This window comes from Cebus imitator, unplaced genomic scaffold (assembly GCF_001604975.1).
Source record: "Cebus imitator isolate Cc_AM_T3 unplaced genomic scaffold, Cebus_imitator-1.0 Scaffold25, whole genome shotgun sequence".
Classification (NCBI taxonomy): Eukaryota; Metazoa; Chordata; class Mammalia; order Primates; family Cebidae; genus Cebus; species Cebus imitator.
The window spans coordinates 7,114,002-7,120,434 of record NW_016107340.1 but is presented as its reverse complement, the minus strand read 5'-3'; the positions used below and the strand labels follow the sequence as shown (position 1 = coordinate 7,120,434).

The 6,433-nt window shown below is 58.6% G+C and overlaps 1 pseudogene across 1 annotated transcript; it reads right to left on the bottom strand.

Annotated features, from left to right (window-relative positions):
• Window positions 1–443: 443 nt before the first annotated feature.
• LOC108300241 lies at window positions 444–6,091 on the bottom strand (annotated as a pseudogene). The gene has a single exon (XR_001823314.2). The product of XR_001823314.2 is annotated as a protein Daple-like (transcript).
• Window positions 6,092–6,433: the final 342 nt, after the last annotated feature.

The window sequence follows — 6,433 nt, the reverse complement described above, 5'->3', positions numbered from 1 at the left end:
GCCAGGGAAGTCTAGGAAGGCAGATGCCTGTGTGGTCCCCAAACCCTCTGGTGCAGAGCTCAGGAGCCAGCTGGAGGCTTGGGACAAATGGCCAAGGCCACTGCCAGCTGCCTTGCAGGCACCCTGGGTCGTAGGGTAAAGGGAAATGCTTGGGACCCCAGGAATGGAACAGCAGCACTCCCGTTTTTTAACAGCAGGCCTGACTCTGGGGTCTGCCCAAGGCCCTCGAGACCTTTGTAGTGTGGCCATCTGGGCTTCTCCTCGGATCCAATGGTCTTTGGGAGAGGGCTCTTAGGCCTGCCAGACCGGAGCCTCGTGAGCCTGCTGTGTGAGTATGTGTGTGCCCAATGGAGCTCCACACATTGCAAACGAGTGCTGTCCTGGGACGTACTGGAGTAGTGTCTGCTTTGGGGGAAGTCAGCTTGTCATCGCATCCTAATTGGTCCCCATGCTGACGTAGATTTATTCCAAAGATACCAGCTGCTGGAAGCGGAAGATACAGAAGACTCATTACACACCTGGAAGCGTCATCCTCTTGGGGCTTGGCACAGTGTTTCCATTCGCAGAACAAACAGCAGAAAGGCACGGGAACCCCGCACCTCATTCCAAACCCTTTCCTGGCGCCGCAGGCAAGCAGGAGAAAAGGCCATGAGCGTCGGAGGGCGCGTCACTAGTTTTCAGGTTTGCGAGCTCAGCCGCTAGCGGTTCACACGCAGCTGTACTCGAACCACACCGTCTGCTGGTCCCCGCCCGGCTCCCGGGAGGCCGGGGTGCTCTTTGAGCTGCTCCCTCGACTGAAGTCCTCGAGGTCCCGGCCGGGGTGGGGAGCCGAGTCAGCAGGCAGACCTGGGCCCTTGGCCGGAGCCCCTCGCCGCAGCCCTGCCCTGGGACCCCATCTCCCTTTGAGAGGTTGAGCCCCGCCCGGAAGGGGGTGACGGTGGCCACCTCCCCTGGGTGCGGGCGCGCCTTGGGCTGCAGCAGGTGAGAAGTGAGGGAGCTGGGAGTTGCTGCCGCCACCGCCAGCACCAGCACCTGCAGCGGCAATGGCGGGGGCTGTGGCGGACTGATGCAGGGGGGCCAGCCTCTCCTCCTTTGGGGGAGCCAGGGAGAAGCGCCTCGTGTCCAGCGGCCGGCTGCGGGGACCCGGGCCCTGACAGGAGCCGCCAGCCTTTCCCACAAGTGGGGTCCGCTCCCAGGCCAGGCTGTGGGAGCTGGGGCGTGCGGGGTTTGGCAGGGTATAGCTGCCTGTCTCTCTGTCCCCCGAGGCCTCGGGAGCCCCCAGCTTGTGGGGGGACTCCTGTTTGCAGGCCTCGCGCCGCTGGCCGGGAGAAGGTCGGCTGAGGCCAGGCGGAAGGCTCGGCTCAGGGAGGCGCCGCAGGTACGTGGGAAGCTGCGGGCACCGGGGCCTGCCGGGGTCTGCCCAGAGTCAGGGGGGGCTGGGCCTGTCGGGGGGCCACGCTGGGTGGGGCCTCGGCCTCAGTCAGCCTGGAGTTTGGCTTCACACACTGCCCGGGCTTCAGCCGCTTCCTCTCTGAGGCGGGGCGGCCATCTTGACGGTGGGGGTCACAAAGCTGGTAGGCATTTTGGCCCCTTCTTTCCTGGCGGGTGGTCCTGGCTGGCCTCCCACGGCTGGGGGATCGCTGGCCTTCCGGAAGTAGTCACTCAGCAGGGCATCCCGGCAACTGGGGGTGTCTTGGGTGGGGGAGCTTGCTCTCCTCCAGGAACTCCTCCAAGGTTACCATCTCGCTGCTGGGGGAGGCCGAGCGTGTGGAGGGGCTGTGCCCCTCTTCTGGGCACCCTCCTGTGGGACAGGCCCGTTCCGGCGCAAGGGGTACTCGTAGCGGCGGAAGGCATTGCGCCCTGGGGCGCTGGCTTCCCGGGGCAGAGTGGCCAGGTTCCTGCTAGGGATCAGGTCTTCACTACTGAAGCTCTCAGACCGGCCGGGAGCAGCTCTGAGGAGCCTTTTAGAGCAGAGCTGTTGCTGGATGTGTTTCTACTGCTGTCTAAGCTACTTGACTGCGACACATACTGCCTGTGGTTGGGGACCTCAAACTCGAGATGGCTTGCAGAGGTTGTCATCTTTGGTGCGGCCTGGCTGCCGGGCGATGGGGGTGGAGCTGGAAGGGGTTGGAGTGGTGGCTGAGGCTGAGCAGGTCCAGGAGCCCGGCTCCAAAGGCCAGGACCTCATGGCCGGATCAGTGGAGGCGTCTGTGCGGTCAAGGCTGCCTCTGTGTGGGGAGCCTCACTTTGGTTTTAGATCCCCAAGGCCGTTCGTTCCCCGCAGACCCGTTGTGGGCATCACGCTTTTCGGCATAGTTGGAGCCCAGTGCGGGGGTGTGTCCGGGTTCTCGGGCTGTGCTCTGAGAGGCTGCCAGCAAGGCGGGGTCTGAGGACTCCAGCTGCCAGGGAGGACTGTCCGCAGTGAACTTCAAGCATTCCCTCGAACCCTCCTCTGGTTTGATGAGTTTGACTAAGGCTTTGGCTCGTGCAGCATGCCCAGGTGCTCGTGGTCCTGCAGCAGGGCCTCATGGGCCGCTGTCAGCTGCTCCTGCTGCCTCTGCAGGCTCTCGTTCTCCGTCTCCTTGGCCATGTGGTGGCTCTGCAGCAGTGAGTACTGAGGGTTGAGCACGGTGCTCTGGGAGCTCAGTGTGGAGTTCTCTACCTGCAGCTTGGCAGTCTGGGTCAGCCGCATGGTGTGCTACTGCAGGAAGGCTCTCTGTTGGCTGCTGAAGGCCACGTTCTGGGTCTCCAGGTGCTGCAGCTGTTCCTTGAGCAGCTGCTTCTCAGCTTGCAGAGCTGCTCCAGCTCGATGGCCCAGCCCTTCACTTGGAGCAGCTCCAGGGTGGCTTCCTTGTGGATGGGCCCCCAGGCCTCTTTCCCCTGGTGACTGGCGGCTGTCTTCCCTGCAGGGTGTTTGAAAGAGTTCTGCAAGTGCTGCCCCTCTCCCTGGTTCTGCCTGAGGATCTCACACTCCTTCAGCATCTGCGGCTCGCTCTCTAACTGGCAATTGAGGCTCGCTTTCTCTTCCATCTGTGCTTCCAGGAGCACAGTCTTTTCTTCTTTCATGGCTAGCGTTTTTAATGCTGATTCATTTCTGCCCTCCAAAATCTTGTATTTTGTGTCACTGCTGCTGTCATCCTCCTGCAGCAGCAGCTCCCTGTTGAGGCTGACTTTCTCCAGTTGCTGCCTCAGCTTGTCCAGCTCACTGCTCAGCTGCTGGCTCTTTAGCTTCTCCAGCACCAGGTCCACCCTCAGGGTCATCAGTGTCCTGGCATGCACAGTGACCTGCTTGGTGAGGTCCCGGTTGTCCTTCTCCAGCTCCTTCAGCTTGCCAGTCATATCCCTGCAGTGGGCCAGCTCCTTGTCCAGCATGTGGCTCTCCTTCTCAACAGCAGAGAGCTTAGCAGTGCTGTCGTCCAAGACCGTGTCCTTGAGCTCCACCTGCTACCACAGCCGCTTGGCCTCCTTCTGTTGGCTGCTTCTTGTCCTTCTCGAGCTGGGCCACCTCCTGCTCCAGGGCCTTCCTGTCCTTCTCGGCCCCCTCCAGCTGTGCACTGGCCAGCTGCAGGGCCTCCAGGTCCCACACGCAGCATCTGGAGCTCTGCCTCCAGCTCGCCCAGCTCACTCTCCAGGGCCTGCATCTTGCAGCTGCTGCTTTCCAGGCTCTGCTGCAGCCAGAGGTTCTTGGCACTCATGCTCTGGTAGCTGAGCTCCAGGCCTCTGACTTCTTGCCCAGGACCTTGAGCAGCTCCACATTCCTCCTCAGCTCCTCCTTCTCACACTCCAGCTGCTGGTTCTCCCTCTCCATCTGCGCCAGCTTGGTGCTAGTGAAGCGTAGAGTCTCCACCATCCTGCGCAGCTCCAGGTTCTCCGTGTCCAGCTGCTTGTTGTCGTGCTCCAGGCCCTCAATCTACAGGGACACATTCTGCAGGGTGTCCAAAGACTTCCTCAGTGTCTGGTTCTCCAGCTGCAGGCCCCAGCTCTCATGTTCCAGGGCCTCGACTTTCTCAGTGGCAATCTCCAGGGAGGTCAGCTTCCTGGCCAGCTGTTTGTTCTCCTCCTGCAGTGGCTGCAGCTCCCTCTCCAGCTTCTCTGCCCACTCCCCCTTCTCCCTGGCCTGCTCCAGGTCCCTGTGCAGCTGCCACTTCTCAAACTCCAACTGGCTGAGCTTGCCACTGGTCTCCATCACCATCTGATGGAGGGCTGTGTTCTCCTTCTCCATGTCCTTTATTTGTGCCTCGCTGCTGACCTGCGACCTCTCCCGTAGCATCCACACAGCTCAGTTGAGGTGGTCCTTTTCCTGCTCAGGGTCCTTGATCTGCCTGGCTTTGTCAGCCTTTATGGTCTCCATGTCACTCTGCAGCTGTTCCTTCTCTCTGATCAGCTCCTCACTGAGGGTCTCCAGATCTTGGTTCTGCTTTTTTCTCTCCAGCTGGGTTTGTAACTTTTCCATCTTCTTGCTGTGCTGTTGGTTCTCCTTCTCCAGCTTGCAGCACTTGAGGCCGCTCTCCTCCAGCACAAGGGACACGTCCTGCAGCCCCTGGATGGTGCTCTGGAGGCTTTGGTTCTCCTTCTCCAGCTTCAGGACGGGGCTGGAGGCACACTCGTTCAGCTGAAACACAAACGACTTCCTGAAGGTGTCTGACAAGTCTGCGTTCTTGGACAGCTGCTCCAGCTCCCAGCCAAGGCGGACAGATTCGTTCATGCTCTGCTTCTGTGCAATCCCAAGGGCTATGTTTTCTTCCAGCAGCTCTTCAATTCGTTTCTTATCTGTGTCCTGGTCCAATTCCAGGGAACGAAGCTTAGATTTCAGCTGCAGGTTCTCCTTCTCCAGCTCACAGACTTTATCGCCCCAGGCCCAAGCAGCAGTCAGCTGTTCCTTCAGCATGGCCTTAGTTTCAATTAAAATAATATTATCTTCTCTCAGCTCCTCCATGTGGGCCTTGTAGAAGTCCACATCATGCAGCTTTTCCTTACAGCGGGTCAGCTCCAGCTCCAGCCTCTCTATGCGGTTCACCTTCTCCCACAGGGAGTCCAGCTCATCTTGAAAGGCTTGAGCAGACCCAGCATCTGCCGCTAATTGGATGTTCTCCTGCTTAACTTTCTGCAGCTCCAGCACCAGCTGGTCCACCCCGTGCCTGGTGTCCATAAGCTGCTCTGTCTTCTCCTCCAGCTCCTGCTGGATGCACCGCAGCCTGGCCTTGGTGTTGGCCATCTCCACGGCCAGGTGTTGCTTGTCCTCACTGGAGAGGCTGCTGGTGAGGCTGGGAGTGGAGTCGGTGCTGGAGGACTTGACAGGGCTGGGTAGGTGCTGTGCCTGCAGATAGTCCCGCCCCTGAGTGAGGTCCATGATTAGCTTGGTGCACTTGTCCTGCTGATTGATGAGCCTCCTCAGGTGGACCACTATGCTCCTGGAGAGGTCCTCCAGCTCCTCCACGGCCATGTCGGGTAGCTCCAGCCACTATAGGTCAAACGCGTTCTCCTGATTGTGAGTCACCTCCTGAATATGGGCCACGATGCCAACCTGGGTCTCGATGTCCAGCTGTTTGATCCTTTCAATGAACTCCTCTTTCCTCTCACACTAGATGGCACAGCCCATCACCAGCAGCAGCATCTTCCTGATTTCCTCCATGCTCTTCCCAGATAGTGGGTCTCTGCCAATCATCAAAACATTGGGCAAATTCATTACAATCAGCTGCTGGAGAACTTCCTGGTAGTAGGTCTTGTTTCTCACCAAGATGGTCAAATTCTGAATGCAAAGTTTCACATCATTGTTGATATGCTTACTGATGCATTGATTTGTGGGCCTGGGATCTATCTGCAGCATGATTTGGTTTAAAAAGATGCCGTCCCCTAAATCCATGTACATAGTCAGATTGTCCTGGCTGCCACTTGCGAACTGGCCAAAAGTTTTCACCCAGGTCACCAGCGGGCTCTGCAGGAAGAGCTCCAGGGGCTCCGAGACCATCACATCCATGCTGAGGCTTCGCCTGCCGGCTCCACACCCCCCAATCCGTGTCCTGGTGGCCCCGCGCTGTGGCACAAAACGGGTCCGCAGCGAGCAGTGGGTGCAGGGCTGCAGCAGCTCGGGCCCGGGAGACAAAGGCAGGCACACGAGCCCATGTTCTGTGGCTCTGGCGGCCCCAGGCCCCGCCTGGGGCTGGGGGAAGGGCTACTGCAGTTTTTAAATGAGGTATTTTTGAGGAATTGTTAGTGTTTTCTATGTATAGAATCATATATTTAACAAGAACAGATAATCTGACTTTTCCTTTTTCTATTTGGATGCCTTTTATTTCTTTTTCTTGTGTAATTGCTCTAGCTAGAACCTCCAGTAACTATGTTGAATAGCAGTGGTGACAGTGGACACATTTGTCTTGTTCCAGTGCTTAGAAAGAATGCTTCCAACTTTAGCCTATTTGGTATGACATTGGTT